This window comes from Dromaius novaehollandiae, unplaced genomic scaffold (genome assembly GCF_036370855.1).
Source record: "Dromaius novaehollandiae isolate bDroNov1 unplaced genomic scaffold, bDroNov1.hap1 HAP1_SCAFFOLD_31, whole genome shotgun sequence".
Classification (NCBI taxonomy): domain Eukaryota; kingdom Metazoa; phylum Chordata; class Aves; order Casuariiformes; family Dromaiidae; genus Dromaius; species Dromaius novaehollandiae.
The window spans coordinates 2,752,594-2,764,293 of NW_026991289.1; positions in this window are offsets into that span (position 1 = coordinate 2,752,594).

An 11,700-nucleotide genomic window follows, 5' to 3' on the forward strand; every position below is an offset into this window, starting at 1 on the left:
GCAGCAGCTGCCCCGGAGAGACCTTCCCGTGTCTCTGCCGGAGAGGATCCCCGAGGGCCTGGGGAGGGAGAGCTGCGCGGCCTGGATGCTTTTTGTGAGACTTCCAAAGCCAAGTGGAAGTGGGCAGTCAAAGCAGGGAGTCCCCTGCATCGCTGATGGGGAGCTCCAGAAGGCAGCTGCTGGAAGCTGCCCGTGACTGCACACGCCGGGTGAGCTGGTGTGAGCACCAGAGGGGTTTGGTCTCTGTGCCCTGCTGCCGAGCTGTGCACCTGCCTGCGCCGCAGCAGGTGGTCCTGCAGGAGAGGGAGGTAGATGCGACTGCAGGCGCTGAAATCCACAAAGCGAGGGGGAGAGAGACAGAGGCACAAGAGGAGGCTCTAATTCCTCGTCAGGAGAAAAACGCAACCGATGGCAGAGTCTCCCCAAACCCTGGCACGCGCTTGCCCCTCCCAAGGAGACGCACCTCCCTGGGCCAGGTGTCCATCACTATTCCCAGGTCACACAGCTGTTGTGTCCGTGGGAATCACCTCGCTCCCCCATGGAACACACGGCCCCCCTTTTCCCTGTCCCAGAGTCTCCCCTGGCAGGAGGCTCTTTGCCCACCCCTTTCTGCCTGTTGCTGCCTCCAGATGCATGGCAGTTATTGCGGGTGGAGGAGGCCCCCCCTTGAAGGAGGAGGTGCGGCAAAGGGCGATGCCCTTTTTGACAAGGGAAAGCCCTTGGGACCTGTGTCTCAGTGACTCTATGAGCAAGGACGCCAGGCATCCCTACTTGCGCCAGGGGAAAAGGTGTCTGCAGCGGCCATCCAGTTTTCCTGAGTCCAAAGGAAAGGACGTTTTGGCACTTTCAGACGCCTCCAAGGAAAGAGCAGTTTGCAAGGCAGGCGAGGGAGCGCATTGCCATGGGAAAAGATCCCTTGGAGGGTCGGCTTCTCTAAGTATTTGTGCTTAAAGGTGGCCTGATAGGCTTCTCCGTGGAGATGACTAGCTTGGTGCCTGAGGGGAGAGCAGTGGAGGTTGTTGCCCTGGACCTGAGTAAGGCTTGTGAACCTGGAGGCTTTCAGCTTGCACAAGATGGCCAGAAAGTGTGTGAAAAGAATCAGGGACTAGAGTGGAGTAAAAGAGTGAATGTTCCCCTTGGACAACCCTGTTATTTTTCATACATGTAGCACTCTTGAAACAGTTTGTTTAAAGAATAGGGTTCTCTTCTGTTTCTGGCTTTCCACAGGCTACTAGTCACATTACAGGAAGCAGCCACTCCTCTGCCCCAGCACGGGTTCCCACCAAGGCAGCTGTCCCTCAGGCATGTGCCTGCTCCAGCGTGGGTCCTCCCCGGGCGGTGGTCCCTCGGGGCTGTCCCTGCTGCAGCGTGGCTCCTCCCCGGGCCACGGTGCCCTCAGAGGAGGACCAGCTCCAGCATGGAGCACCTCCTTGCAAGAGTGCAACTCCAGCCATTTGCCTGACAATGTCCCCTGCCACGTAGCTCCTGCCTTTTGTTTCTCCAAACATGGTTCATCACAGTTCTCCTCACGGGGGCCTCTCATGTCTCCTGTATCTCCTCCCATGTGCCTCCTCCTGTGTCTCCTGCCTGCAGCGTCGCCTGCCCGTTCTTCAGGACGTTTGAGCAGAGGCACCATGGGCTCCTCTGTCTGCCTGAAGTCCTGCTGCGCAATGGGCTGTTGTCGTCTGTGGCAGAGTTGGCTGGAAGTGGCTGAGCCTGGCCCAGGGCAGCTCGTGGTCTCCTCGCACACAGGGCCTCCTGCAGAGCCCTGCTCCCAAACTGAGCCATCTGTGCCCAGCACGGCCCTCACTCACACACACACACACACGCACACGCGCACACACCCGCACTGTGGCTCCCTCCAAGAACTGCCCTTAGACACTCAGTCGGTCCTGTCGTTGGCCCTGGATCCCCTGGTTTCCCAGTTGTCTCACACACACACACACACACACATTCACCAAGGCCCTGCCCATGGGGGCCCCCTCCAGCCCCCAGGATCCCCCTGCGGGGCAGAGCCCGGCAGGGCCCCCACAGGTGGGGATGGAACCAGGCATGCCGTCACCACGGCCCACCTATGTCATCATCAGTGACCTCAGCACCGCTGTTCCAGAGCTGTTGGGAGACCGTTGGTGGGAGAAGGGCCAGGAAGGTGCTCTCCGTTCCTGCCCGCCATGAGCCAGCCGGAGCGGCTGTGGATGAGGAGGAAGGCGGCGCTGCGCATCAGGAGGAAAGTGGGCCCGACCGTTTGGGACCGCCGCGCCGCCCTCCTGCCGAGTGCCGCAGCCGCCCCGGAGCCCGTGGAGGTGGAGCGCGCGGAGGAGGAGGAGGAGCCCATGCAGGTGGAGCCTGTGGAGGGGCAGCCCGCCCCGCAGCCCCTGGACCTGCCCCAGGGGCCAAAGAGGAGGAGGAGGCAGCCCCTGGACCTGCCCCAGGGGCCAAAGAGGAGGAGGCGGTGCTAGCCCGGCAGAAGGCCCCCGCTGCCCACAAGCAAGGGCACGGCCACCCAGCAAGACCAGGCTGTGGCTGGCACTCAGCCTGGGGGAGCCGAGCCCAAGGCGCCGGCCTTGGAGGCTGAGGAGCGCCGGGCTGCGCGGCACCTCCTGGCCCGCCCCTGACTGCCGGGCACCAACATCTGCCCAGCAGAGGCAGGGCCAACCACGGGGCCACCTCCCTGCCAGGACTCCCCTCCACCTCCGCTGCAGGATGGAGACAGCACCCAGGAACGGCTCCCACCACCCTACCACAGCTCTCTTCAGGCGATAAGTTAGTTAGGATTATTAGTATTTTAGGATTAGGAAGATAAGTAGTATGAAGATAGTGTAGGTATAGTTATTGTAGTCTTAGTGGGTTCTTAGGCAGTTACGTAGAGAATTCTTAGAGCAGTTGCAGGGGCGGGGTCTAAGTTCGTAGGTATTTGGCTAAGTGTAGGATAGAGTTCTTTAGTTCCCCTTAGGTCAATTATTTCTTATAGGCATCCTAAGTAGCATTGGTCATAGTTATTGGTTAGAGCTATTCGGCACCATTAGGAGCATTAGTCCTAGTTATTAGTTATAGTTATTCTTAGTCAGATTTAGGGCATAGTTCTTCTTACTGTAGGACAGTTCATGTTAGGGCCCCGTTATAGTGGCCGACAAGCCTAGTTTCCATAACAATTTTGGCACCCCAGATGGGACCCTAGGCAACCACTGTCAGGGCCTCTCATCTCCAAACGATCATCTGGCGCCATCGGGTGAGTTCACCTGGGATCTTTGGCACCGAGAGGCACCGAAAAGGTGAGTCTTAAACTCCCGCCTAAATTCTAAATCCTGGTCTGGGAACAGTGCACTGTAAGGGGTATGCGGGCTGATCACTGTAAGGCGTACCAGGCAGGGGGGTATGTGGGCTGGCCACCGTCAGGCGTACCAGGGGGACGGGTGCGAGTCCCATCCCCAGGGTTAGAGTGGGTTTTAAGTCCCAGCTCGGTCTGGCCGGAGAAGGGGTGCGCAGCCTGATCAGCATAAGGCGCACTGCAAGACTGTAAGACAGAAGTCTAGAGTCACTGTGACTGGTGTGAGTGTAAACAGTACTGTGTGTGTGAGTGCGTATAGCCTGGGAACCGATCGGGGCACCCGTCAGCTGAGGAAGCCGCCCGCTGCGAAGGGACAGCAGTCCTAGCAGTTAAAGACTCGGGGGGTTGGAGTGCGGTTCCCAGAGAGTGAGAGAAAGAGAGTGTGTGATTAAAGGAAAAAGAAAAAAAAAAAAAAGAAAAGGTTGGTCCAACTATGTCAGGAGGATTGCCCATTCCTGACAAAGGAGGAAAACTCAGCAGAACCCAGCAAGGGACTTTGGATCAGCAGGCTAAATTGTCCCACGATGTTTTTTTTCCACTAAAATGCAAAAGTGCCACAAAAAACTTATCATATCACAAGGGACTAGGCCCAAAACTTTATTCAAAGTTGCCCTGATTGCCAAAATGTATCCCTGTTACCACCATACTTAGGGACCAACCCTCGAGGCCTGCAACCCTGCAGTATTTGACAGACAGACGTTACCCATTATCCCTTATTCAGAAAATTGAAATATGTCCATGTCTCTGTAGATACCTTTTCCCATTACGTTGTCGCTATTGCCCATGCTGGGGAAAAAAAGCCGTGATGTATGTCGTCACTGGCTTGCCTGTTTCGCCACAATGGGGGTTCCCACTCAAATTAAAACTGACAATGGTCCCGCATACAACGAACGCGGGCATTTCCTCAAACCTGGGGGTCACTCACGTGACCGGAATTCCCTATTCCCCAACTGGCCAGGCAATAGTGGAACGTACCCATCGTACTCTAAAAAGGGGGAATAGCCCCGGTGCCTCCCCACAAGAGCAGCTCTGGAAAGCCTTATATGTTCTCAACCTCTTAAACTGTTATACAGACCAAAGTGCAGTTAATAAGCATTTCTCATGCCCAACGTGGCGAGGACAGCCTCAGGTTCACTACAAGAACCTGGAAACAGGTCAATGGAGTGAACCAGTAGACTTAATAACGTGGGGGAAAGGTTATGCTTGTGTCTCCACAGGTAATGGGCCTCGTTGAATGCCTGCACGGCTGATTCGACCTGTTGACGCATCCCTCAAAACACCAAATGAGGACTGAGAGCCAGTTAAGATGAGCCCATTTCGGGACATTTTCTGGCAATACCTGCCTGCCTCGTGCAGGGTCAATATCAACTCGTAAAAGCTTACCGCGACTACGCGACCTTACTAATAAGTTGTAGATAGAATCAGAGTGGAACCCTTTTGAGGGACAGGACTGGACGTTAGGTTTGGGGTCATGGGTTAAGAAGGTACTGGCGTGTGGACTGGTAATCTTGCTAAGATTTCTAGCCCTTGCTATCTCCCCTGCTTAATAAGCCTTGTGCAGAGAACGACTCGAAGGACTTTGCATCAAGTACTTGTTGTACAAATACACACTGCACTGGCAATATTTAGTTTAGAAAATAAAAAAGGGGGAGATGTAGGGGCAGACATCGAAGGATTGGACAAGATAAGAGTTAAGGAGCCGAAAGCCTTGGGAGGAATAAATAGCAGTATGTAGATAAGGTAGTAGCCACGCGGAGTAAGGAGTGATGATGGGAATGTGACCTTCGGGAAAGTACCGATCCGGGCTAGAGCTCATGTAAAGGGCTTGCTTGCTTGAATAAAGTTGATTCTGATCCAGCACATCGGAGTCCGTGAATCAATCCACCACAGTCCCTAAATAGCTCCCCCTCCCTGTCCCCAACCCCCTGTCCCCCCCCCCATCCCCAAATAGCCCCCAGGGCCTGTCCCTAACCCCCCTCCTCCCCAAATAGCCCCTTCATCCCTGTCCCCCCCATGCCTGTCCCCAACCCCCCCTCCCTGTCCCCAAATAGCCCCCAGGACTTGTCCCTAACCCCCTCCCACCCCCAAATATCCCCTCATCCCTGTCCCCAAACCCCTAATCCCCAAATACCCCCCATCCCCCAAACCTCCCTATCCCTGTCCCCCCCCCGTCCCCAAATAGCCCCCAGGGCCCATCCCTACCCCCCGTCCCCAAACCCCCCCCATCCCTCCATCCCTGTTCCCAAATAGCCCCCAGGGCCTGTTCCTAACCCCCCCCATCCCTATCCCCTCCCATAATTGTCCCCAAATTCCCCTCCATCCCTATCCCCAACCCCCCCATCCCTGTCCCCAAATTCCCCCCCATCCCTGTCCCCTCCCATCCCTATCCCTGTCCCCCCCCGTCCCCAAGTAGCCCCCAGGGTCTGTCCCTACCCCCCCCTCCCTGTGCCCAAACACCCCCCATCCCTGCCCCCCCCGTCCCAGTCCCATCCCCCCCCCAGACGCTGCGCGGGGGCGCCGATGTCGGCCAGTGTGGCCTGCAGCTCGGCGGGGGCCCAGGCCGCGTAGGGTGGCGGCGGCGGCGGCGGCAGCTGCCCCGCGCCCCTGCCGCCGCCGCCCCAGCGCCCGCCCCCTCCCCGCAGACGCGCCGCCGCCTCAGCACCCGCGCGGGACGCCGGGAAGGGGGGGGCGCAGCGGCCGCACGGCCTGCTGGGAGTTGTAGTTCCCGGCGGGGGGGACCCAGGCGTCTGAGCCGGCCCTGAGGTAACGGCCGGGCGCCCCGTGTGGGGGGAGGGGAGGTGCTCGGACGCCTGGGCCCCTGGGGGGGTCCCGGACGCCTAGGTCCCTGCGGGGGGATGGGGATCCCCTGGGCACCTGACGGGGGGGCCCCGGACGCCTGGGTCCTGGGGGGGGAATCCCCCTGGCACCTGGCGGGGGGGGGTCCCGGACACCTGGGTCCCTGGGGGGGGAGGGGATCGGGGTCGGGTCCCCTGGGTGGGGATCCCCATGGCACCTGGGGGAGGGGGGTCCTGGACGCCTGGGTCCCTGGGGGGAGGGGACGGGGGACACATGGCCCCGCTGGCCCCCACCCCCCCCCCACACGTGTGCCCCCCCCCCCCGGCATCGCCGTGCGGCTGCCTTGCACACACGTGTGCCGCCGGGCTGCCATGGGGCCCTGCTGTGGGGCTGGTGTGTGTGTGGGGCGGCCGTGTGCGTGGGGCTGCTGTGGGGTCCTGCCATGGGGCTGGTGTGTGCAGGGGGCTGCTGTGGGGCCCTGCTGTGGGGCTGGTGTGTGCGTGGGGTGGCCGTGGGGCAGCGCCGTGGGGCTGCTGTGTGCATGGGGCTGCTGTGGGCTCCTGCCGTGGGGCTGGCGTGTGCGGGGGGCTGCTGTGGGGCCCTGCTGTGGGGCTGCCATGGGGCCCTGCCTTGGGCTGCCGTGGGGCTGGCCTGTGCGTGGGGCAGGGCCGTGGGGCTGCCGTGGGGCAGCGCTGTGGGGCCGGTATGTGTGTGGGGCTGGCGTGTGCAGGGGGGCAGTGCCGTGGGGCTCTGCTGTGGGGCTGCTGAGGGACTGGTGTGCATGTGGGCCAGCGCCGTGGGGCTGATGTGGGGATGCCGTGGGGTGGCCATGGGGTGGCCGTGGGGCTGCCACGCGGCTCCCGTGGGGCTGCTGTGGGGCTGGTGTGCACGTGGTGCAGTGCCGTGGGGCTGCCATGGGGCCCTGCCGTGGGGCTGGCGTGTGCGTGGGGCAGTGCTGTGGGGCTGATGTGGGGCTGCCATGGGGCAGCCGTGGGGCAGCCATGGGGCAGCACCATGCAACCCCCCACCCCGAGCGGCCGCCGGGTTCCAGTTCCGGCAGGAGCAAAAGCGAAAGCAGCTCCAAGCGAAAGCGGCTCCGGGGCGGCGGCGGTGGCGGCGGTGGCGGCGACAACGACGACGACGAGGGTGCGACGGGGGTGCGAGGGGTGGGGTGACGGGGGTGCGAGGGACAGGGTGATGGGTGTGTGAGGGACGGGGTGACATGGTGCCCAAGGGACAGGGGTGCAAGGGACGGGGTTGAGGGTGTGCGAGGGATGGGTGTGTGAGGGATGAGGTGACGGGGGTGCGAGGGACCGGGGGTGCAAGGCACCAGGTGACAGGGGTGCGAGGGATGGGAGTGAGAGGGACCGGGGTGACATGGTGCCCGAGGGATGGGGGTGTGAAGGACGGGGTGTGAGGGGGATTGGGGTACACTAGGGACAGGGTGTGTGAGGGACAGGGTGTGCGAAGGATAGGTTGTGCGAGGGACGGGTGTGTGAGGGACAGGGGTGCACGAGTGATTGGCGTACACTAGGGACAGGGTGTGCGAGGAATGGGGTGTGTGAGGGACGGGGGTGCGAGGGCCAGGGTTGTGCAAGCAATGCACTGACCTCTTCAGCATTTGGGTGGAAATGGCCTCGTTTGATCTCCCTGGTGGCCCCGACCTCCCCCAGCTTTTGGGGTGGGAACGGCCTTTTCCGTCTCCCTGGTGACACTGACTTCATCGACTTTTGGGGTGGGGTTGACCTTCTCCAGCCTTCTAGGTGGGCTTGATCCCATCCAGCCTTCTAGGTGGGCTTGATCCCATCCAGCTTTTGGGCCGGGACTGAGCTTTTCTAATTTGCCAGGTGGGATTGATCTCGGCCAGCTTTTGTGGTGGGATCGACCTTTTCCGGCCTTCTGGGTGAGTTTCAGCTCCTGCAGCTCTCCAGTTGGGATTGACTCCTCCTGATTTTCCTGGTTGGATTGTCCTTGTCCTGTTTTCTGGGTGGGATTGACCTTCTCCGACTTGCCTGGGGGGATTCAGCTTTTCCAGTGTTCTTGGTGGGATTCAGCTTGTCCGGCTTTCAGGGTGGGATTGATATCATCCAACCCTTGTGGTGGGATTGACCTCATGCAACTTTTGGAGTGGGATTGACCTCATCCAACCTCCTCTGTCTTTCCAGGTGAGATCTTCCTTCTCCTCTGGCTCTCCAGGTGGGATTTGGCTTCTTCAGCTCTCCTGGTGGGATTCACACCTGTTCTTCCAGGTGGGATTTATCTCCTCCTCCAACTCTCCAGGTAGGATTTGCCTTTTCTAATCCTCCTGGTAGGATTCATATTTGATTTCTCAGGTGAGATTTTCCTTCTCTTCCAGTTCTCCAGGTGGGATTCCTCTCCAATTCTCCTGGTGGGATTCATACTTGATTTTTTAGGTGACGTTTATCTTCTTCAACTCTTCAGGTAGGATTTACCCTCTCCAAGTTTCTGGGTAGGTTTTATCTCCTCCCGCTTCCCAGGGGAGATTCAGCTCCTCCAGCGCTCGTGGTGGGATTTGGCCCCTCCAACCCTTGCGGTGGGATTCAGCCCCAGCTTTAGACACCAGAACTCCTTCCAGCTCCCAGTACTGCCTCGTCCTTCCCCTTCCACTCAGTCATCTCTGTCGGGTCTTGGTGGGCTCCTCCGTTTCCGAAGTACGTGTGGTCCCTCGGACACGTGGTCCCTTGGACACATGAAGCCTCCAACACGTTGTCACTTCAATGCGTCTCTATGGACTCTCAGCCAACAAGGATGTGATCTACCAGCTGAGTTGCTCCAAGATCATGTTTTTACTTCTTCTGGTGCTCAGTCTGGCCCCGTTTTTGGTTCTTTTTGACTCCTGAGGGTGCGGAAGAGCTGCTTGGACTCTCCTAGTTGGAGCAGCTACCTTTCTCCTCCTGGCCGTGTCCCAACAAGTGACGTCCACCTCCTTGCACGTGCGTTTTCCGAGGAATGAAACGCCCTGGAGCCGCGGCTCGGTTTGACCTAGGTCACTTGGAGAAGGAGCTGGGACTTCCCAAGCCGAAAGCGGGGCAGAAATAATGGGTGTGAAACCTGGTCCTCTTTCCTTGCACCCCCTCCCTGGGACGGAGGTTGGAGGGGGGTTAAGGGTGTCCTCTTGGGTTGGGGTCCTCGTCCCACGTCGCGCTGCTGTAACGGGTTTCCCACCGGTTTCCTCTCTGCGTCTCCTTCCAGAAATGAGCAGAAGCAACAATCGTGGCTTTTCTCTGGTGGCAGCAAGAGAAGCAGGTCGGTCCCATTTTCATCCGCTTGGGGACGGGGTGTTGTGGTGGTTTCAGCCATAGCGTTGTGGGAACGCGGGGACAATCCAACTCGGCCGGGACCTTGGGAGGTCTCTGGCCCAACCTGCTCGAAGCAGGGCTTGATCCAGCTGGGTCCTGAACCCTTCTGAGATGGCACAAAGTCCCTCCCGCTTGCGACGGGGAATGGGGCAGCCTGGCTCCTGCCTGCAGCCGGCAGTTTAGCGGAGAGCTGATCTGGGCTCCAGATTTTGAGGACTTTTCCCTCTCTTTCTCCTCCAGAAACCCACAGATGAGCTGAAGTTGTGTCCTGGGTGCAGCAAGATGCTGCGCTGACGGGTGAGCGAGGTTATGTTTCTGACCTCCGCTGAGGCTCTGTGCTGCTCATTGTCTTTCTTTTGTGTCTTTTAACCTATTCTCGTGTCTCTTCAGTGATGTCCAGGTTTGGCTTTTCATCCAGCTCCGAGGAGGACTCATCTGATCCCGGTGAATGGTGCTGAGCTTGTCCGCAGGGAGGTTTCACGGGCGTTTCGGGGGCTTCGTGTCCCGTTGCCGGCGCACTTAATTTTGCTGAAACGGGGAGCTGCCTTTCACCGAGGCTCAGCCCTGGTGGGACCAACGGCGGGACGCAACTCACCCAACCTTCAGCCGGGGGGAGGAGGATGGTCCAGGTCTGATCTTGGTTGAAACGAGGTCAAACGGGATCACGCTGTAGCGTCGCACACGGCGAGAGCACAGCTGCTCTCGCATGTGGTTACCGTCGCCTCGCAACACCCTGAAGAGCCTTGAAAGCCATCTGGGATTTATTTCTTCTGCTATTTCCGTGACAGATGTTTCCCTGATGGCCTGACGCAGGGAGGAGGATGGCTGTGGCCACTGTCAGAGGGACAAGGTGGGAGCTCCTTATCTCCGGTGTCCCTCTCCGTTGTCCCCAAGAGTCACCTCGCCCAGGGTTAGATACCTGGGCAGCCCTGGCCGCATGGTGGGAGAGACGTACATCCACCTTGGGTCTCTGGGGACCTGCTGGGATGGGCTTGAGATGGGTTTTTTCATTTTTTCTGCCCACTTTTTAATTTTTCCTGCCCATTTGCTGAGCTGGTGATGGAGAACGGTGTGATGCATCTTCTCCGTCTGCTCTGCCTTTCCTTCCTTGCGCTGAATTCTGGGGATCATCTCCGTGTGCGTGATACTCCCGCAAGGATGCAAACCACGAGGCTGGTCTTTGGTCCCTCTCACCTCCTTGGCTCCAAAACTACCAAGCTCTTCTCCCACGGCACCTCGTTCCTCTCTCCAGTGTCTCCCAGAAGCGACTGTGCCAGAGATCATTTGAGATGAGGGCGGCAAGAAAGCCTACAGGTGAGAGGTGGTGGCTCCAAATTGGGGGCGTCTCAGGGAACATGGCCGAATGCTTGGCGGGACTGAGGTAGGAGCAGCCTGCTTGAATTTATGGTGTCTACCAAGCGGCTGCTGTTATCTGAGAGCTTTTGGCCTCTCTAGGAGGCAGGTTTTAAGCGCTGCTCGTGCAGGATGTTAACTCCATCATGGGTCCAAGCTAGACCTGCTGACCGTTCCCTGATCCAGCTCTCCTCTTTGCCGCGCAGAGTTTCCCTCCCTGGTGCCAGCTCGTTTCGGTGCGCTGAGACCTATCTGTGCTTCGACGTGAAGGCGGTGGTTACCCTGAGCTACGAGTACGGCTTCTGGCAGCAGCACCTGCAGGGAGCCGACGTGGAGAGATAGACCTTCGTCGGCCCGTTGTTCAACATCCAGGCGGAGCCGGCTGGCGCCGTGGGTGCCGTCTACTTGCCACACTTCGTGTGCCTCGGAGGTGGAGCAGCCGGGCCACGGCTTTGCCCTGGCTTTGTGGTGTCCCGCACCTCCTTCTCTGTCCTCCTCTTCCTCCAAAGCCGAGGTCCAGGAGTCCCCACTCTGGGCTCACAGGTTAAACCCTCGGTGGGAGCCTCTGGAGGCCGAAGGAGACCTCGTTTCCTCCCGGCAGGCCAAGATGACACTTCCAAGATGCGAATTGGCCACTTCGCGGATGGGAAGCTGGTCCGGGAGATGCCGGTGGAGGTGCAGCCGTTCCACGCGGTGCTGGAAGACGCCAGCTTCTCCTTTCTGGAGGTGCTTTGGAGGAAGGTGGCTTTGCTTCTCCATTTGCCTCTCCACTCCCTTGTGCTGATCTACCACGCCACCAGGAACGAACCTGTCACCCTCCATCTCTACTTGATCCCCGATGACCGCTCCATAAAGCAGGTGAGATCCCAGCAAGCATGTGCCGCACTGTGGAATCGTCACCAC